The sequence below is a fragment of the Marmota monax genome, unplaced genomic scaffold (genome assembly GCF_021218885.2).
Source record: "Marmota monax isolate L192 unplaced genomic scaffold, Marmota_monax_Labrador192_F-V1.1 WCK01_AAM20220418_F8-fsc00008, whole genome shotgun sequence".
Taxonomy (NCBI): Eukaryota; Metazoa; Chordata; class Mammalia; order Rodentia; family Sciuridae; genus Marmota; species Marmota monax.
Window position 1 is genome coordinate 1,191,187 of NW_026694432.1, and position 23,316 is coordinate 1,214,502.

General features: G+C 37.7%; 1 protein-coding gene and 1 pseudogene across 1 annotated transcript in view; one reads left to right on the top strand and one right to left on the bottom strand.

Annotated features, from left to right (window-relative positions):
- Agbl4 (AGBL carboxypeptidase 4) overlaps positions 1 to 23,316 on the top strand; it is a 1,469,059-nt gene that overhangs the window by 520,716 nt on the left and 925,027 nt on the right. The gene's annotated exons all lie outside the window — the stretch shown is intronic.
- On the bottom strand, positions 947 to 5,470 carry LOC124109964 (ankyrin repeat domain-containing protein 49-like; annotated as a pseudogene).

Here is a 23,316-nt window from a genome sequence, read left to right on the forward strand (position 1 = left end):
TTTCATGTTAAAATAATGCACAAACCACCTAAAGAAGCTACAATAATTTCTACCTTTTTATTCCCTAGGAAGTGAACCTAACTTTAATGATTATTCATAATTAGAAAGTGGTTTATCTAAGAGGCAGTTATGTAGAATCCAAATTTGTAGATAGGCCAAAGGCAACATAGTCTAATGGATAAAAAGTTAGTCAGATTTGACTTTAGATCGTCATTCTGTGTGAACTTGAGCACAGATTACTTGGCTAACCCAACTTTCTCACATATAAAATACTGTCAAAGAGAATAAGCTTCATGCAATGGTTGTGAGGATTAAGAGACAATGAGAGCAAATCATTTGATGTTGTTGTATCTCTTTTTATGCCTGAGAATTTAGAAAAATACTAGTTAGCCCATTTTAAATATTAAAAAAATTCCATTGTGTGAACAGTCTTTTTAAAGTGGGGGAGGGGTAAACATTAAGTAAGTAGAAAATATGCTATTTTACCATTTAGCAAACTGAAAATTAATCTACAAACAAGAACTTGTTGGGCCATTTTAGAGGAAAACTAAAAACTTAGATCTACAAAAGTATTTTTTACAGTGAATTTTTAATAGGTGATTTCTCGTTTTCTAATAATTTCCAAAACATCCTGATTAGGTAAGCTATATATTTTATTTACATTTCAAATAGTCCTAAAGCTTCCTTTTCCTCAAGGTTCAAAATCAGATTTTGATTTTCTTTTGCTCCTGTTGCAGCATTAAGTGCATATTATTTCTTGAGATTTTATTACTGGCTGGTGCATCAAATATATGACACAACTTTTTGTCAAAATTGACATAAAATAGTGAAATTTTAAGGTGTTTCTTTTTTTTTTGTAGGAAGACTTTTGATGTCAACTTTATTATGGAAAATTTTTACATTGTATACAAAGGAGGCACTGGTATTTAGAAACTTAAGAAAATTACTAGAATGTTTTAGACTGAGTTGAAAGATTAGTATAGCCTTTCTCAATTTCAAAGTGGTAGTCACAGATACTCATTCTCCTGGCAATATCAAATGCAATTTCTTCCAAGTTGTTCTTTAGACCTGGTTTGATATAATGATTTATCTATCTGTGTTTATGTATATATGTGTGTGTATATATATGTATATATATACACACACATATATGTGTATACACACACACGTGTGTGTGTGTATACATACAAGTATGGATAATGGAGTGTTCCTCGTCATCTTTGCTGTCTCCGTTCCCAGCAGAAAGATGCAAGGGGCCAAGAAGCCTTTTGTTTGAGAATTGACATCTGCATCATACTGAAGTAGGAAGAAGCCACTCTGTTATTATCCCACTTACTGGTGGTATGCAGGGGTGTCCAGCCACCACAGTTATTGCATGAACATCTGCCCCTTGTACAACGAGTTCACTGACAATATCCATGTGTACACTGTAGGTTTCTTGATGAAGAGAAGCACATTCTCCTTCTTTCCTAGTGTTCGCATGCGTGGCTTTCTCAGTAGTCTTTACATTGTAGAAAGCCTTTTTTTTTTTTTTTGGCAGTCTAAAATGAAAATTCGCCTGGTTCTTTTTCCTTTTTTTCTTCCTTGTGGTTGATATCACTCTTCATTTTTTTTTCCACCTTGTTCCTCATCTTCATCAGAATTGCTTTCTTTCAGATAACCTCCGTAGGCTAAAGAATGCAGCTAATGCTTTTATTATGCAAAATAACTGAGATTCATGAATCATTTGAAAATGGAAATACCATTATTTTAACATAGAAAAGTTTTGTATATTGGAAGATGTGACTTCCTGTAGGTAACACCAGAAAGCCAATCCCTTTTCTACAAAGTAGTGAGAAAGGGAAGATTAATAGCTGTCTCCACTGGACAGAGAGAGAATGGAAAAAAGCAGGGTATACAGTTCTTTAACCTAGGCTGCCCTCAATCCCCACTTCCACATGAGCTCCTCCTCTATAGATTCTGATATCCCATTCTAGACTCCTAAAGCCCCATTCAGCCAGGGACTTCAATTCTAAACCATTCCACCTAATGACTGTAGGCTTGAATTGTTCAAGAAAAAAAGGAAAGAGGAGTAAGAGGTTCATTATAGTTTTAATTTGATGCTTCATCTTTTTTTCAGGCTGTAGGCTGGATTGATACGTTTTTCCTGCTTCTGTTGTGGAAGTTAGTTTCTATTTATAATCTTGTAATTATAATTTTAAATTTGTAAAATATATTCTTAACCACCTGTTTTTTTTTTCCTAACAAATTCTAAAATTATGCAATACCTTTCTCCCCTTCCGGGGGACAAGTCAGGAAGTTTTCCTAAGTAAACTATTCCATGAACTATACTCCTTTCCTTTCCTAATAAATTTAGCTGAATATTTTAAAAATACAGAACATATTATTATACTTACTGATCAAGTACAAATTTATCAATGTATTTTGTCATTTTACCTCACAATTTTATTCTTGCATCAGTCCTTCACTTATTGTCTATGGAAGTAAATCCTTTATTAGTATTTCCAATGAGGATATAATGAGTGATAAATTCTACTTGTTATATGACTGAAAAATGTTATGTTCCCCTGACTCATGAATGACTATTTAGGTGAGTATTCTAATCAAGAAGAAAATTTCTTTTCTTATTTTGTAGTATTATTTTCTGGAATCAATTTATTATTGCTTAAAGAGTTCTGCTATTGACATATTTATAATACTTGAGTAATGTGGTTTTTTCCTTTGTTAGAATTTAAGATTTTTTTTTTCTTTAACTTGATGTCCTGCACTTGTATTTCTCTTTTGGCCTCAGGTTCTGTGGTGACACTATTATCCTCACCTACTTTCTAGGTGGCCACTCTCTCTCAACCTCCCATATTTACCCTGTGCTTGCTCATCTTCTTGAGAAAACTTACTGCATTTCTCTAATCTACTGGCATTGCTTCTATACTCCTCCTCTTCCTACTATTTTCATCTGTTACATTCCTTTGTCCTTATGGTTCAGCTCAAATTTCATATCCACCAGAAACTCTTCTCTAATTATAACAGAATGAATCTCTCCCTCTCGCAAACATCATTAGCATATTTTATAGACCCAGCACATTTGACATATTTAGTCCACATATCCTTCTCTTATAAACATAGAAGAACATAGTAGAAAAAGCATAGATTTTGGAAACAGAAAAGTCAGGGTTTGGATCTCACATCTTTATTTACAAGATGTGTGGTGATTTGGGGGAATTTAATTTCACTGAGGGCTAGTTTCTTCATTTAAAAATGAAAATAATATCTATCTTGTAGAATAGAACCAAGCTGCCAAATCTTCCCAGTTATCAGATATAAATCAATTCACAATAACACAGATTTTTCTTTCTTGGCCTTCACAGTTCTCCCTAGAAAGCACCTGCAGATATTTTTAGAAACCCTTAAGAGAGTATCTCACTTGTGCTTTTAAACTAATCTGTCAACTACAGACCCCATGCAGGGTTTGATCTGTTTTTCTTCTTGGTCTTTATTTCCCACAAGTAATTGTTCTATGATCAAGGAAATACTTAAAGATGCTTAAATATTGTAACCATGAGTATGATATTCATTTACTAATTTACTTAACAAATATCAACATATACTATACATCATGCATTATTTAGGGTACAGGGAATATATCAGTGGAAAAAATTAAGAAATATCTTTGTTCTCTGGCTCTTATAAATTGGTTAGAGGAGAAAGACAATATACATAATAAAGAAATGATTTTTATGCTCAAAACTGTATAGATGAGTGAATTTATTCCATAAACATTTTGAATTACCAACAAAAATTCTAAGTACTGGATTAATGAATAGTCAGACATAATTCTGCAACCATGAAGCACACAGAATAGAAAAGATAAATATTAAACTATCATTCAAATAATTATATAATAACTACCAGGAATATGTGCTATAAGGAAAAAATAAGATTTTCTGATATATAATAATAGAAAATACTAAGGAAAGGCCTTTTCTGGGGTTAGTCATTTAAAAAGTGAGCTGAAGGATGAAAAGGAGGGAGCTTGTTTGAGAGAAGAGAGACTTGGAAGTAGAAAGAAGAGCATGAGCCGATGTCAATGCAGTAGGCTATCTTTGTAGGCCCTGGTTTCCTCCTACACTTAAGAGTGCCAGAGCAAGGTGGGATCCCTTCCAATGAGAGCAGAATGACCACTCATCACCTTGGTGCCTTACTTTATTCTTAAGACAGCCTGAAGCAGCACTCTTTGCTCCTCCATTTGCTACAGGGTTTTCTCCCCAAGCTACTTTTTTTATCTTTTGTAAACTACCACATAAACACAGGCAGACACATATCACCATAAGAACGAATAGCTATTTGCTCGCATAGCAACCTCAAGTCCTTCCAAAGGAAACACATTTCTCTTAAAATACAGTATTCTGAGATATATCTTTATGTACTATATTGGTACCTTTTTGTTTTTGTGCAAAGCAATTTCTCTCAATTTACCTGTAATATCTCAAACATTTCCAGGTCATGAGTTGATCTTTGCTTTACTTTTGCCTAATCAAAAGGCCCATTTGGGTCATTTCCCAGAATAAGAGAATGACATTCACTTAAGATGGAATTCAAATCTGTAACTTTTGCAAAAGTAGGAAACAGATGAGTTATAAAAGGACAGATTTTCTTTTTCCTGCCCATAATCATACTCCTCTCCTTTTCAGGACTTCAAGACCTTTGTACCACCAATCCAGCAATCTTCTCTGTATTCTCCTATTAGAAGGAATCTTGTCTGAAGTATGTGATACAGGGACCATTTCATTCTCCCTATGCAGATATGTCTCTTATGTGAAAAGTGAGTGTGTAGCATGGCTCCCAACACACTTGGAATTGCATCAATGATAATGTTTTTTTTTCTTTTACTGATATTTTTAACCAACTCTTCTATCAAATTAGGTGCTCCCTGAAGGACAGTGACAGTTTCTCATACATATTTATTTTGTGCTTCCCATATGTGTAAGTCAGCTTTTTGTTGATATGACCAAAATACCTGACATGAAGCTTAAAGAGGAAAGATTCAGTCCATGGTCAGCTGCCTCCATTGCTTTGGATATGAGGCACACATCATGGTAGAAGGGCATGCCAGAGGAAAGATGCTTAGCTCATGGCAGCCAGGAAGAGTGGAGAGGGGTGGGGAGGGAAGGGGGAAAGAAGAAAGAGGATGGGGAGGAGGATGATTAGGAAGAAGAGGAGAAGGAGGAGAAGGAGAAGGAGAAGGAAAGGAATAGGATATGAAGAGAGAAGAGGTTGGAGAAAAGAACTATCCTTCCAGGGCATGACCCCAGTGACCTACTTTTTTCACTACCTCCCTATTGTCCATTCAGCTGTCAATAGATTAATCCACTAATGGGGTCAGAGCCCTCATGTTCCAGTTATTTCCCAAAGCTTCCTGCCCCCCAACATGAACACTGCTACATTGGGACCAAGCCTTCAACACATGAGACATTCTCGCTTTAAACCACAACACCACAGAATCAGATCAACGAGATTTATTGACTATATTTTATGTTTCACATCCCATATAAGACATTTCCTAATATATTATTTAATCCAATTCTCATATGAGAAATACATGAAGCCTATTTTGTCATTCTATTCTGATGAATAAATTTAAATTTCAAGTTTAATTAGCAAATAATTGGTTGTAGGTAATACAGCTTCTAAAATGGTAGAATCAGTGCTGTGGGCATTTGAGGCTTTCATAATATGAATGAATATGCACTGATTTGTTGTTTAAAATGATAAATACTTGTGAGGAATATAGGGAATGCCAAAGTGATTACACTATACTTTTACTCAACAATCAACACAGAATGTTTTTGTGTAGTGTTTTTCCACACACACACAGAAGGCAATCAGTTCTTCAGGAGACACCAGCTGAATGCTCTCTAATTCAGTCCATTTCTGACCCTGTCTACCTGGTGATAGTGTCAGATCCTACAATTTGAAGGCTCAGTCCCGTAAGACTGTTTCCATTTCAGATGCTAATATCAAGCTCCTGGTTATTTTACCAGTGATTCTGAACTCTTTGAGTTTGATTAATTTGCTAGGGACTTAAAACTGGGAGAAACATATCTACAGGTGTCTTATAAAGAATATTCTATGGGCAGGGGTTGTGGCTCAACAGTAGAGCACTCGCCTAGCACATGCGAGGCCCTTGGTTTGATCCTTAGCACCATATAAAAGTAAATAAATAAAATAAAGGTATTGTGTCCAACTACAACTAAAAATAAATATTTTAAAAAGAATATTCTAAAGAATATAGATGAAGAAATGCATAGGGGTGCAGTACTTCCGTGCTCTGTCTTGGTGTGCCACTCTCTAAGGAATGTCTTTGTGTTCAGCTATCTGGAACCTCCTGTGAATCTGATCCTTTTGAGTTTTTATGGAGACTTCAATATGTAGGCATGATTGATTAAATAGTGGCCATTGATGATGGACTTAACAGGAGGTTGGTGACTGAGTCTAAAAGCCTCTCAACCTGTTTTGATATTTTCTATGAAGTGTCTCTATTCTGAAGCTAAAGGAAAGCCCTTAGCCATCAATCAAATCATCAACATAGAAAAAGGCACTTATTACTTATTTTAGTTGGCTTTTTGCTGCTGAGACCAAAAGACTTGACAAGAAAAATGTAGAGAAGGAAAAGTTTATTTGGCATTTGTCATATCAGAGGTCTCTGTTCTTAGATGGTTGTCTCCATTGCTCTGGGACAGAGGTGAGGCAAAATATAACGTGGAGGAGGAAAGCAATTTAGGACATTATAATCAGGAAGTAGAGAGAATTCTTGGTCACCTGAGACAAAAGCTATACCTCCAAAGCTCACCCCTAATGCCCGCCTCTCCAGCCACACCCTACCTGCCTACAGTTATCACTCAGTTAATCCCAGTCAAGTGATTAGTTCACTGATTAGGTTAAAACTTTCATAACTCAATCATTTCATCTCTAAACTTTCTTGCATTGTCTCACACATGAGCCTTGGGGGACACAGCATATACGAATCATAACATTACTTCAGGGATTCCAAGCATTTCAGGAGCTTTATTTCAGGAAATACTAGGAAGATCAAATATATTTACAATATCACATTTTATTAATATGATATGCCAATATTTGCACTTTAAAAATGTTGAGAAAAGGAAAACCTTGCACACCTGGTGGGAATGTAAATTAGTACAGACATTATGGAAAAGAGGATGGGGCCTCCTTAAAAATTTAAAATAGAATTATTTTATGATCCAGCAATCCTACTTCTGTGTATATATCTAAAGAAAATGAATTGGTGTATTGAATAGAGAGATTTGCACTCTATATTTATTGCAGCACTATTTGTAATAGCCAAGATATGGAAACAACCTAAGTGTATATCAATTGATGGATAGACAAAGAAAATGTGGTACTTATACATAACAGAATACTATGCTTCTATAAAAAATATTGAGATAATTTGTGGCAACATGTATGGAACTAGAAATCATTATTTATGTGAAATAAGACAGTTACAGAAAGACAAGTACTACATGATTTTACTCACATGTGGAATCTAAAAAACCTGATCTCATAGAGGTTGAGACGACAAGGTAATTAACAGAGACTGAGGATAGTGGGGGTGGGGGAGGTGTGAGGAAAAGTTGATCAACTGGTACTAAGTTACAGTCAGATAGGAGCAAGAAATTCTGGTGTGCTATTGCACAGTAGAGTGATTATAGATAAAAATGTAGTATAAATTTTAAAAAGCTAGAAGAAAGGATTTTGAAGATTTTCACCATAAACATATGATAAATATCTGAGAGAGTAAACTTGTTAAATCTGATTTAAACATTTTGTAATGTATAGTTTTATGTATTAATTAAAAATGAATTAAAACTTCAAAAATTGATAGACACTCATGGTGAAATTTATATAACATAAAAAATAATACCAGATAAAAGTGCATAGAGCATAATTCCATTTTTTATATTACAATTTGTGTTAATTGAAATGAAAAAAGTCAAGAAGAATCTGAAGGCATATGCACTGAAATTTTAGTAGATTTTGTGTACAGTGGGATTATCAGTGTTTATATCACCTTTATCTTATGCATTTCTTTATTTCTAAAATTTTTTTCTATACCAAGTATTATTAGTATAATACCAAATTTAAAGTTTAATATAATCAATGCAAAGATGTGAACCACTTATTCCAGGGATGTTTATGATTATTTAAATTCTAGAAATCAGTGAATCATATTTTTTAAAAAATATATGGTTACAATAAAATGTACAATGGAGATGTGGAACAGATTGGTTTTAGCAGTGTCCTTCCCAATTTCTTGAAAAACTAGGACATTATTAAAGAAAGTGTTCATATGATCCCAAACATATATGACCTAATATGCTTGTATAAACAGCACACCAGTACTTGTCTTTCCACTGAGACATTTTGTCAAAACCTAATTTTGATTAGAGAAGAAGAGTGTGACATATCTAGATTATAAATGCAAATCCCAGATATTTGATTTCATCTAATCAAAGATGTTATTTTTAATTGCTATGGAACAAGATGATCATGTGCAAATGAGGCATTGAGTTAATAACAGTACTTTGTATTTACATAGTGATTTTCTATGAGCTTAAATTACTTCATGAATTAAAAAAGTTCTCTGTTGGTGCAATTTCATAAATTTTTTGGCAGTTCCTACTAAAGCTGAATATATGTATATACTATGACCCAGAAATTTCAATCCTAATATATATTCCACAGAAATGTATATTGTTGTTTACTAAAAGAAATGTTCATAGTAGCACTATTATAGCCCCAAGCTGCTGCAAAGTACCCAAATGCCCATAAATAATAGAATGGATAGAGAGTGGATAAATGTTATATTCACACACTAGAATGCTATGTAAAAATGAGAATGAATAGATACACCTACATGCAACAACATGGATGAATCTCACAAATATATGTTTGAGTGAAAAAGCCAGCAGAAAAAATATAAATGGTGTGGATTACATTTGTATTTTGCAATCATGTAAAACTAAACTATGCATTAGAAGTAAGGACATTGGTTATCCTTGGGATGGTTAATAATAAAAAGGGAGCTTAAGGAGGCTATCTGGAATGATAGTAATAATCTGTTTTTGAATCTGAGTACTAGTTTCACCACATGTGTTCAGATTATGAAAATAAAGCATTGATATATATATATATATATATATATATATATATATATATACACACACACACACACACACATATATACTCACAATGTATATGTGTATATTCATATATATATATATACACATCTATATATGTATACATACATACCACTAATTATATTTAGTGTGCTTTTAAAAATACATATATACTCATATAGGTTTAGATACCTCTTAACTCTCCTCTTCCAAAGTTTGAAGCATTGTCTGTTGGTACATGATATAACTGCCATTAATTTAATTCAATTATTCAAAATTGAATACTGTGTACTTACTCTATTCTGGGTTCATAGTAGGGTCTTCTGGTGGAAAACTAAAGAAAATTAATCTTTGTACTCAAGGAATTCATATGGATAGAGGAGGGAAGAGAAGAAATTAATTCTAGTATGGTGCTATATATAGAAATAAGTACAGGGTGTTTTGCTAAAATCAAACAAAAACACCCAAGGTTGATTGTGTTGGCTTGGGGATCACAGGAGACAGTCTGGTTCAAGTGATGTAAGATCTTTGTTTGAAAGATAATACTTACACAGGCAAAAACTAATAGGAAGGGCATTTCAAGCAGGGAGAGCTACATTTGAGAGGTCCAAATTGAGCAAGAATATGGTATAGTCAAGGAACTGCAGATATTTTATTATGTCAGAAATATAGGTTGCAAGAACAAGAGGAGTGTCAGAGCATGAAGCTATTAAATTAAGATAGGGTTTTAAATACCATGCTGAAGGGTTTGGACTTTACTTGAAGCTCAAAAGGATCTAGTGAAGATATAAAGCAGAGGAGCATCATGATAAGGTTTCTCATTTTAAAAAATCTACAGAGAGAATAAATTGAAAAAAGTAGGAGTAGTGACAGAGAAATAAGTAAAGCAGTAACAGAAGAAAATGATGAGGAACTGAACTAAATTCTATCACACAGGAATTTAATTTTGAAGTTGATTTTAAGATTTGAGGAAATAGGAATTAAGTAGTTATTGTGCCAATGAAAATTTCAAATTGAGTATGTGATACACGTGTTCTTAAATATTCTTTAGTTGATAGCATCAGTACTACCCATGTTTGTCTTCAGCACCCTTTGCCTCTTTTCTGACTACCAAGAACATTGGCTAGAACCTCAATAAGCCTGTTCTGCTTAACCCTTATGGAAACTTTATTATTGACATAGATTTTTACATTGGAAAAAGTCTATTCAGAGTTTCCAGACTCATCTGGTCTTTGTGATGCCTCAAATGTGATGTAAGAAAGACAAACCCAGTGGGTAAAAGTATTTCCAAGTATAATATGTTGAACATATAAGTAAAACAATGAATTTTGTGGAATAGAAGAGTGGCACCAAGAATAAATTTAGAATTCTGCACATAAACTGAGCATGTCTGATGTTGTCTCTAAGGCTAGGAATACTAAAAAGGTAATGCCACTGTACCATTACATTCTTGGACTGTATATCAATTCAGTTGTCCTTTTGCTAGCCCTGCCATTCAGTATGAATCATGGTGCCTCTCATAGTGGCAAAAAGTGTGCAGGAGTTTGTGTTTCTCTTTATTGATGTTGCAATCTACAAATAATTTCATGAGCATTGGAATTGAGGCCAATCATACCCTGAAGATGGTAAAAAGGCTAAGGGTAAAAAGGCTAAGAATCTATCATTGAGAATGTTGTAGGGACAGACAAGGCAGGGCACCGAAGACAGCAGGAAGCAGTTATATTTGGCTGCAGCCAAGTTCAGAGGGCACAGCTTTTGCTGTAATCAATCAATCCCCTGAACCCCAAGTTCAGGTAGTTTCAGAGTTTTATACCCAGCTTGTAAGGGGAGGGGCTCAGAAGTTCACAGTCTGCAGAAGTTTACATAAAATCAGCTTTTTCTTTCACTGTTTGGGCAAGTTAACTCTTCAAGGACAACACCTGAGAAGGGGAGAACTTCTTCTCCCGGATCTTTTCTCCCCCTGCCAGCTGTTACCATGGAACCCAGTCAGTAACTTTTCTTATTTTAGAAATGTAGACATCTCTGTGAAGCTCCAGCTCGAGGCCAGCGGCCTTGTTTACACATTTCTACAAACTACTATACTGGATACATTTGTGAAAAAATAGTAAGGAGTTGTCCAGCACCTGGAGGGTTGATTTCTTTCTGGCCAGTGGCCAAGTAAGATAGGACAACATGAAAATAGGAAGTTGATCTACATTGAACTCTTTTGTAGAGACTCTTGCTGACAGTCCTAAAATCAGCCATGGCGAAGATTTCTGGAGAAGCCCAGTTAAGACTCTTCTGTGGAGAAAGGGAATGCCACTTTAAGAAGAATGAAGGTATTTTCTACTAACATTCTGCAGTAGGGATAGGAAGACTATGGCTTATGGTCTGAATCTGGCCCACTGCCTGTTTTTGTAAATAAAGTTTTATTGGAATAGAGCCACACCAACTGGTTTATGAATTGTCTTTGGCTGTTTTTGTGTTGCAATGTCAGAATTGAATAGTTATGACAGAGACTATATAACCCACAAAATTAAAGTTATTTTCATCTGGCCCTTTATATAGGAACAGTTTAGCTACTTAGCTACAGTGTAAAGAAACACAGAATTGCTAAAGAATGCTATTGGAACGATTGACTTCAGATGAGGTTTCAAATGGAATGTACTTCTAGAATGTTCTTCTAGTCTGAGACATATGATTTAGAAATTAACTGTCCTCTTCATCCCAGCAGTTAGATCAACTAATCAGTACTACCCAGTATTATAAAATTTTCTTTGACCAGAATGACTTTCTTGAAAAAAAATTCAATATAAATACAAATATCCAAGTGGTAAGAGATAATCTTATAGTGATGGAACCAAAAGTAAATTGTCAAGGCTGTGGGTGAAGAAAAAAGCAACTGCTTCTTGCTCACAGTGAGCCAGATTGATTTTGTTTGAGTCTCTGCAGATATACAAACTTGCCTCATGCAGTGGGTGGGGGACTATATTAGTTTCCATTATTCTGGGGAAACAAAATATTTTCACTACCAACCTCTGGAAAATGTTGACCTATATTAACAAGATTTTTGCATTTTAACAATATGAATCTGCTTATTATAATTAAGGAAGATCTGAATGGAAGATTCTAAAACCTCCTAGTTAATTCAGATCTAGGTAGGTGAGCCACTGGCCAGATCAGGTCTAGTCAGCTGATAAGACTCCTGTCATTGTTTTAAATAACTAGTCTAAAACATGAGGCCAACATTTTACAGAAATCTCTGGTTATTTTCTTTCTGATCCTCACTTACCTATGGGGCTCTTACATTTTTATTAGAAATTCTCTATCAGAAGCTATGTTTATGGAAGGAAGATGGCGGCGAGGGGAGTGCATTACCCCCGTGTGCTGCTTCACTGTGTGGGAGCATGACAAGTCAGGACGGCTAAAGGATATCTTGTTAGGAATTTCCAGCAATAGTGGGGTGCGCCGGAACTTGGAGGAAGGATTTCCATCGCACGAGGATCGGCTACGGGGACTCAAACGCGAGAGGTTTGTCGCACGGAGGGTAAAACTGCTTATTCAGCAAATCGCCCCGCTGCTAGAGTCTGCAACGCGCGCTGGGATAGAGACGCAGGGTTACAGTGCTGCAGTTTCTGCCAGCCGCGCAAGCACCGCACTCAGGGCTGAATTCTGGGTTCGAGACGGGGGAAGGAAGCGGTCCATCTCGGTTCTCCACACCGGTCAGACCACAGAGGAGGCCAGCAGCCACCATGTTGGTAAACTGACGTCACCATACCTGTTTTTGACTGACCGCAGCTCATTCAGCCATAGAACAGGTAATTTCAGGCTGCAATTCGCCTGCGGCTTGCAGACAGATTGCTAGGGTTCAGCGCCTGGGTGCTTCTTAAAATCTGATCTTATCGGAGCGAACACCGAGCGCGGGGCGGCCGAGTTCCGGCTCCCGGAACCGTCCCGGAACCGCCCTGGCTCAGGGCTGCGGAGCCTGCGGAGGCTGCTTCTTGGACCCTGCTACTCTCAGAGCAAACACCAAGCACTAAGCAGCCGAATTCCGGCTCCCGGAACTGAGCCCGCGGGGACTGCTTCTTGGAGCTTACACTTATAGGAGCTTACACCGAGCACGGAGCGGCCGAGTTCCGGCTCCCGGAACTTCCCTGGACCGGAGCTAGGAGCCCGCGGAAACTGCGTCTCGGTCCGGGTCCTGCTGAGGGCTGGTCAGGACTCACCCGTTGCTTGGGTTGCCCGGCAAGGGGAACGAAATGCTGCCATTCGCATAGGATACCAACATGGCAGAGATCTGATGTCAGCAGAAAGCGGTGGAGGAGAGATCTTCATCAATACCAGCGGTGACATAAGCAGTTGGTCTCCTGGTAAGGGGGGTGAGGCTCAGTCACCCGAGACTCCTCAATTTGTCCTCGAGCCGGAGGGAAGGAGCCGGGCCGCCGCCAGCCCCCGGAGCAGGCCCAGCGGCTCGCCAGCGTGGTGACCGCGTGACCCCAATTGGAGAGGGGGCGGAGCGGAGCCGCCACCCACACCCGCCAGGTGGGCAGACCCACGACCCAGTAGTACATGGGCGTGGTAGGAGGGGCAGGGCAGAGCCGCCCTTCACGCTTGCAAGGTAAACAGACCTGTGACAGCCTGGCGGGTCAGGCCCAGTGGAATGCCAGTGTGGTACACAAGTCACCCCAACTCGAGTAGGGGCAGAGCAGATCCTTCTCCCACGCCCGGATCAGGCCCTGCCGGTGTGGTGGTCACGTGACCCCAATTGGAGTGGGGGCGGAGCGGAACCGCCACCCGTGCCCGCAGGGTGAGCAGACCAGTGATCAACCTGCAGATCAGGCCCAGGGGCCCGCAGGTGTGGTAGGAGGGGCAGGGCAGATCCGCCGCCCGCGCCTTCAAGGTAGGCAGACCTACAACAGACCGGCGGATCAGGCCCAGGAGCCTGCCGGCGTGGTACAAACACCACCCTAATTGGAGTAGTGACAGAGCAGAGTCGCCTCCCTTGCCAGGAACAGGCCCAGCGTCCTGCAGGCGGGGTAGTCACGACACCCCAATTGGAGTAGGGGCAGAGCAGAGCCTCCACCCGTGCCCGAAAGGTGGGCAGATCTGCGACCGACCAGCGGGACAGGCCCAGTGGCCTGCTGGTACGACAGACACGTCACCCCATTTGGAGTAGGGGCAGAGTAGAGCTGCCGCCCGCGCCTGCAGGGTAGGCAAACCTGCAACCGACCGGCGGATCAGGCCCGGTGGCCTGCCGGCATGGTACACTCGTCACCCCAATTGGAGTAGGGGCAGAACAGAGCCGCCACCAGCTCCCAGAACAGGCCCAGTGACCTGCTGGCGTGGTAGCCACGACACCCCAATTGGAATAAGGAGAGAGCAGAGCCGCCGCCCGCACCTACAGGAAAGATACGCAAGCAGTATGAAAAGACAAGGAAAGAAAGGACCACAAGCAATGCAGGTCAACGCAACTTTAGAAGAGGTAACAGCTGCAGCAGATGGAATGTCAGATAAAGAATTCAGGATATACATGCTTCAGATGATCTGGAGTATCAAGGAAGACATTAAACAGCAAAATCAGACAATGAAAGATCACTTCGACAACGAATTACGCAAACAAATCCAGGAAGCAAAGGATCAACTATACAGGGAGATAGAGGTTATAAAAAACAAGCAATCAGAAATGCTAGAAATGCAGGAAGCAATAAACCAACTTAAAAACTCAATGGAGAATACTACCAGCAGAGTAGAACACTTAGAAGATAGAACATCAGACAATGAAGACAAAGAATTTCAACTGGAAAAGAACATAGACAGCTCAGCAAGACTGTTAAGAAACCATGAGCAGAACATCCAAGAAATATGGGATAACATTAAGAGACCAAACTTAAGAGTCATTGGGATACAGGAAGGTACAGAGCTCCAAACCAAAGGAATGAGCAGTCTATTCAATGAAATAATACAAGAAAACTTCCCAGACTTGAAGAATGAGGCAGAATCCCAAATCCTAGAAGCCTACAGGATGCCGAATGTGCAAAATCATAAGAGATCCACACCTAGACACATTATAATGAAGATGCCCAACATACAGAATAAGGAGAGAATTTTAAAAGCTACAAGAGAAAGGAAGCAGATTACATTTAGGGGTAAACCAATCAGGATAACAGCTGATCTTTCAACACAGACTCTGAAAGCTAGAAGATCCTGGAATAACATATTTCAAACACTGAAAGAAAATGGGTTCCAATCAAGAATTGTGTATCCAGCGAAATTAAGCTTCAGGATGGAGAATGAAATTAAAACCTTCCAAGATAAACAAAAGTTTAAAGAATTTGCAGCTAGAAAACCATCTCTTCAAAACATCCTCGCCAAAGCATTACAGGAAGAGGAAATGGAAAATAACAATGAAAACCAACAGTGGGAGGTAGGACAGTAAAGGGGTGGGGGAAATAATCAAAGAGGAAAACAAACCATGTTTAATAACAGAAATAAACAAATATGGCTGGAAGAACAACCCATATCTCAATAATAACCCTAAATGTTAATGGCTTAAACTCACCAATTAAGAGACACAGGCTAGTAGAATGGATCACAAAACAAGACCCAACAATATGCTGCCTACAGGAGATGCATTTGATAGGAAAAGACATACATAGGCTGAAGGTGAAAGGTTGGGAAAAATCATATCACTCATATGGACTTCGGAAACAAGCAGGCGTGTCCATACTCATATCACATAAAATAGATTTCAAGCCAAAGTTAATCAAAAGAGATAAAGAGGGACACTACATACTGCTTAAGGGAACCATACACCAACAAGACATAACAATCATAAATATTTATGCCCCAAACAATGGTTCAGCTATGTTCGTCAAACAAACTCTTCTCAAGTTCAAGAGTCTAATAGACCACCACACCATAATCATGGGAGACTTCACCACACCTCTCTCGCCACTGGACAGATCTTCCAAACAAAAGTTGAATAAGGAAACTATAGAACTCAATAACACTATTAATAACCTAGACTTAATTGACATATATAGAGTATACCACCCAACATCAAGCAGTTACACTTTTTTCTCAGCAGCACATGGATCCTTCTCAAAAATAGATCATATATTATGTCACAGGGCAACTCTTACACAATATAAAGGAGTAGAGATAATACCATGCATCTTATCTGATCATAATGGAATGAAACTGAAAATCAACGATAAAAGAAGGAAGGAAAAAGCATACATCAATTGGAGAATGAACAATAGGTTACTGAATGATCAATGGGTTATAGAAGACATCAAGGATGAAATTAAAAAATTCTTAGAGATAAATGAAAACACAGACACAACATATCGGAATCTATGGGACACATTGAAAGCAGTTCTAAGAGGAAAATTCATTGCTTGGAGTTCATTCCTTAAAAAAAGAAAAAACCAACAAATAAATGATCTCATACTTCATCTCAAAATCCTTGAAAAAGAAGAGCAAAACAACAGCAAAAGAAGTAGAAGGCAAGAAATAATTAAAATCAGAGCTGAAATTAATGAAATCGAAACAAAAGAAACAATTGAAAAAATTGACAAAACTAAAAGTTGGTTCTTTGAAAAAATAAACAAAATCGACAGACCCTTAGGGATGCTAGCGAAGAGAAGAAGAGAGAGAACTCAAATTACTAGCATACGGGATGAAAAAGGCAATATCACAACAGACACTTCAGAAATACAGAAGATAATCAAAAACTATTTTGAATCCTTATACTCCAATAAATTAGAAGATAGTGAAGGCATAGATAAATTTCTTAAGTCATATGATCTGCCCAGATTGAGTCAGGAGGATATAGAAAACCTAAACAGACCAATATCAATTGAGGAAATAGAAGAAACCATCAAAAGACTACCAACTAAGAAAAGCCCAGGTCCGGATGGGTATACAGCAGAATTTTACAAAACCTTTAAAGAAGAACTAATACCAATACTTTTCAAGCTACTTCAGGAAATAGAAAAGGAGGGAGAACTTCCAAATTCATTCTATGAGGCCAACATCACCCTGATACCTAAACCAGACAAAGACACTTCAAAGAAAGAAAACTACAGACCAATATCTCTAATGAACCTAGATGCAAAAATCCTCAATAAAATTCTGGCGAATCGGATACAAAAACATATCAAAAAAATTGTGCACCATGATCAAGTAGGATTCATGCCTGGGATGCAAGGCTGGTTCAATATACGGAAATCAATAAATGTTATTCACCACATCAATAGACTTAAAAATAAGAACCATATGATCATGTCGATAGATGCGGAAAAAGCATTCGACAAAGTACAGCATCCCTTTATGTTCAAAACTCTAGAAAAACGAGGGATAACAGGAACATACCTCAATATTGTAAAAGCAATCTATGCTAAGCCTCAGGCTAGCATCATTCTGAATGGAGAGAAACTGAAGGCATTCCCACTAAAATCTGGAACAAGACAGGGATGCCCTCTCTCTCCACTTCTGTTCAACATAGTTCTCGAAACACTGGCCAGAGCAATCAGACAGACGAAAGAAATTAAAGGCATAAAAATAGGAAAAGAAGAAATTAAATTATCACTATTTGCAGATGATATGATTCTATATCTAGCAGACCCAAAAGGCTCTACAAAGAAACTATTAGAGCTAATAAATGAATTCAGCAAAGTGGCAGGATTTAAAATCAACACGCATAAATCAAAGGCATTCCTGTATATCAGCGACAAATCCTCTGAAATGGAAATGAGGACAACCACTCCATTCACAATATCTTCAAAAAAAATAAAATACTTGGGAATCAACCTAACAAAAGAGGTGAAAGACTTATACAATGAAAACTACAGAACCCTCAAGAGAGAAATAGAAGAAGATCTTAGAAGATGGAAAAATATACGCTGTTCATGGATAGGCAGAACTAACATCATCAAAATGGCGATATTACCAAAAGTTCTCTATAGGTTTAATGCAATGCCAATCAAAATCCCAACGGCATTTCTTGTAGAAACAGAGAAAGCAATCATGAAATTCATATGGAAAAATAAAAGACCCAGAATAGCAAAAACAATGCTAAGCAAGAAGTGTGAATCAGGCGGTATAGCAATACCAGACTTCAAACAATACTACAGAGCAATAGTAACAAAAACAGCATGGTACTGGTACCAAAACAGGCGGGTGGACCAATGGTACAGAATAGAGGACACAGAAACCAATCCACAAAACTACAACTATCTTATATTTGATAAAGGGGCTAAAAGCATGCAATGGAGGAAGGATAGCATCTTCAGCAAATGGTGCTGGGAAAACTGGAAATCCATATGCAACAAAATGAAACTGAATCCCTTTCTCTCGCCATGCACAAAATTGAATTCAAAATGGATCAAGGAGCTTGATATCAAATCAGAGACGCGCCGTCTGATAGAAGAAAAAGTTGGCTACGATCTACATTCGGTGGGGTCGGGCTCCAAATTCCTCAATAGGACACCCATAGCACAAAAGTTAATAACTAGAATCAACAAATGGGACTTACTCAAACTAAAAAGTTTTTTCTCAGCAAAAGAAACAATAAGACAGGTAAATAGGGAGCCTACATCCTGGGAACAAATCTTTACTCCTCACACTTCAGATAGAGCCCTAATATCCAGAGTATACAAAGAACTCAAAAAATTAGACAATAAGAGAACAAACAACCCAATCAACAAATGGGCCAAGGACCTGAACAGACACTTCTCAGAGGAGGACATACAGTCAATCAACAAGTACATGAAAAAATGCTCAACATCTCTAGCTGTCAGAGAAATGCAAATCAAAACCACCCTAAGATACCATCTCACTCCAGTAAGATTGGCGGCCATTAGGAAGTCAAACAACAACAAGTGCTGGCGAGGATGTGGGGAAAAGGGTACACTTGTACATTGCTGGTGGGACTGCAGATTGGTGCAGCCAATTTGGAAAGCAGTATGGAGATTTCTTGGAAAGCTGGGAATGGAGCCACCATTTGACCCAGCTATTCCCCTTCTTGGTCTATTCCCTAAAGACCTAAAAAGAGCATGCTACAGGGACACTGCTACATCGATGTTCATAGCAGCACAGTTCACAATAGCAAGACTGTGGAACCAACCTAGATGCCCTTCAATAGACGAATGGATAAAAAAAATGTGGCATTTATACACAATGGAGTATTACTCTGCATTAAAAAATGAGAAAATCATAGAATTTACAGGGAAATGGATGGCATTAGAGCAGATTATGCTAAGTGAAGCTAGCCAATCCCTAAAAAACAAATGCCAAATGTCTTCTTTGATATAAGGAAAGTAACTAAGTACAGAGTAGGGACGAAGAACAGGAGAAGAAGATTAACATTAAACAGGGATGAGAGGTGGGAGGGAAAGGGAGAGAGAAGGGAAATTGCACGGTAATGGAAGGAGACCCTCAGGGTTATACAGTGGAGGGGGTAGAGAGAGAGGAGGGGAGGGGAGGGGAGAGGTGGGGAGGGGGGAGGGTGGATGATGGGAAAGGCAGCGGAGCACAACAGACACTAGTATGGCAATTTGTAAATCAATGGATGTGTAACTGATGTGAATCTGCAATCTGTGTATGGGGTGAAGGTGGGAGTTCATAACCCACTTGAATCAAAGTGTGGAATATGATATGTCAAGAAATTTGTAATGTTTTGAACAACCCACAATAAAAAATTAAAAAAAAAAAGAAGCTATGTTTAGGCATCTGGAATCTTTTTGAAATATCTAGCCTTGAAATAAAGTGACTAGGGAAAATTTTATTTTTCTCTTCTTTTCTCTACAATGAGTTGGTGCATCTATATCTAGGTGTTCCTGGAATTTGTGGGGTTACATCATGAGTTGAAACTACTGCAAATTGAAAATGCACTTAGTATCCCTAAACTACTCTATATCATAGCTTTAAAACACAGTACATTATAGTTTATTTCTTGTTTACTCTTTTGATTATGTGATTGATGAGCTATGAGCTGGATGCTGCTTTTCAACATCACTGCCCAGAACATCATACTGCATATCACTAGCCAGGGAGAAGATTAAAATTCAAAATTCCAAGTACAATTTCTAGTGAATGCATACTGCTTTTGCACTCTTGTAAAACTGAAAAACTTCTTCAGTCAAAGCATCATAAGTCAGTGTTTTAGTCTGCTTTGCAGTGCTGTGGCCAACCAACCTGACAAGAGCAACATAGAGGAGTAAAAGTTTATTTTGGCTCATAGTTTCAGAGGTTCAGCCCATGATAAGCCAACTCCATAGCTATGGGCCCAAGATGAAGCAGAACATCATGGTGGCAGGCGTGTTACAAGGAAGCATATCAAGACATGACAACCAGGAGGCAAGATTTATTTACCAAGGACAAAATATAAATCTCAAAGTCACAATCCCAGTGATCTACTGCCTCTAACCATACCCTACCTACCTATAGTTACCACTCAATTAATTCATACCACTGAATTAACCCACTGATTAGGTTATACCTCTTATCATCTAATCATTTCACTTCTGAAAATTCTTGCATTGTCACACACATGAGCTTTTGGGGAGAACCTCATATCTAAACCATAATAGTCATATCTAAACCAAAATAGAAAATATTTTCTTTCCCCAGATTAATGGAAACCTATATAGTGCCCCACTCACTGAACTAGGAAATATACATATAGTGTACATATAGTATATATGGTGTAGTCTATGAGTTGTTTACAAGCAAGTTCCCTCATGTTTTTTAGTAGAAAAAAAAAGTTGGTAACTGAAAATAGTTCATTACACACTCTGCCACTAGATTTTTTTTTCATTATTCTGTCCATGTTATCCTTCATGGTATTCTGGGCTTTAACCCTCTGCTGGTTCTTCTTCCCCTTCTTTCAGGTGATCCTTTTCTCCCAAATTCCAAATTCTGCCTCTATTATAAGAAACACTCAACTCTCTTCAGATCGTGGCTCATATTTCCTTCACAGACAACCTTGAGGTGCTCAGCAGAGCCAAAAGTCTATTTACTTAACAAAGTCCACCTTTCTCTGAAAGACATAAGATTGGAAATAGCAGTACATTGCATATGTCAAATACCAAGTATAGTCAGTGCTCTACTAGTGCTTTTTTCTTCCCTTCTGCTTGTTTTCTTGTTGTTATATCCTCTCTCTTCTTATGTCAAAAAATAAATGCTTCATTACATCTGTTGACATTTGTATTCTCTTATTTTGGACTTAAGCTTATAAAAGGAAAGATGTGCATCCTTCTGGCCTTTCATAATACAACATGTATAAGAAGGACATGTAATGTCTATTCTCCAGTTTGGTATTATACCAGAGTAAATTCAGGGCCATTCCCTTGGCATTTTGAAGTCTTCCTCTCTATCTGTGGTAGCATGGCATATTCTCAGAATATAAATCTGAGTCTGGGAAACAGGGAACTAGGAGATGTTAATATATTAGTTTCTGTAGACTATGGTCAGGCTATTTAATGTTGCTGAGCCTCAGTTTGTTCATAGAATTCTTATTAAGAATAATAAGATGAAAGTAAATTATTTTGGACTGGGGCAGGCACAAAACAAGTATTTATTAAGTGCAAGATATTACTCTTTTATTAATGTTATTGTCATTCAATGATTTTTGTTTTATATAGTTTTCACAAAGATTTAAAATAAATGGAGCAAACTGTAAGTTCCAGGGGGCAAAATGAGAAAGGGCTAAAATAAAGTCCCATGAACATCTAGGGTGATATTCAATAAATCACTTTTATATTTTATTTTGAAAAAATTTTACCATATAGAAAAGTAAATAGAAATAGTGTAATGAACCTAAATTACCCATAATCCAGCTACAGAAATTATTAAATTGTAGTCCATTATCCATTTTTTAAAATTTTTATCACTACCCACTGCTTATAACTCCTCTCCCACTATATTGGTTTGAAGTAAATCCCATATATAATATCATTTATTCATAAAATATTAAGTATATATTTATGAAAAGTATGGACTTGAAAAATAACCATAAAGTACAATGTGAATCTTGGTTGACTTGAAGAAGCTAGCAGCCATGGGTTAAAATCCATTAACCTCCCTGATGATGTGATACACAAATTGAGACATGAGATTATGACCATCACAGATGGTAGCAGGCCACTTGATCAGGGGTGTGAAAATAGAAGAAAGGTAAGGGTTACATTTTGGTTTCATTATACCTCAAATCATGCTTGTCAACATGAGTGTGGCATAGGCTGTGTGTGTGTGTTGGGAGATGAGTATGTCATGATTTAGGAAGAATAGGCATGTACCTGGGGCCAGAAAGATCTGGACTCCAAATTGTGATTCTAAACATATGGTTTTAATCAAATTACTTACTCTCCACACCTTATATGCAAAATTTTGCAGTTTATCAAATGCTTCTTTCACAATAGTTAACTCATCTGTTTCTTACACTTAGGGAAGGAAATTAAGGCTCAGTAAAGTTCAAGGACTTGCCAAGGGTAACAGAACCTCAGTTTCCTCAAAGATAAAAAGGAACAGATAAGCTAACAATTGAAAAAAAAATAATTCAAGCCCAGGTCGAACTAACAAAAATTGTATACCCTTCATGCTATAGCATGCTGCTCTGCCTATTCTGGCTTCAACCCCAGAGTTTCCTCCTCCACTCCCTCTCTTCTGGTCTCTGTTTTGATGAGGCAGGGATGAGACGGTTTCTAACCAAGTCAGGCTGGGCACAGGCAGAAAGATCTAACATTGCTAGTGATGAATGTGTAAGCAGAACTGCATCCAAGTTTCTGGGGCCTTAAGCTTATTCAATTTAGTGGACTGTTTTGGGAAAAATAACATAACATACCAAATAAAAACATATATGAAAGCAAGCATAGAGTTCGAATGAATTCAGCAAAGTAGAAGGATATAAAATCAATACCTATAAATCAAATGCATTTCTGTATATCAGTTCTGAATCCTCTGAAAGAGCAATTAGGAAAACTACCCCCATTCACAACAGTCTCAAAATAAAATAAAATAAAATACTTGGAAATCAATTTAACAAAAGAAGTGAAAGAACTCCACAATGAAAACTACAGAACACTAAAGAAAGAAATTGAAGAAGACCTTAGAAGATGCTCTTGGATAGGCAGAGTTA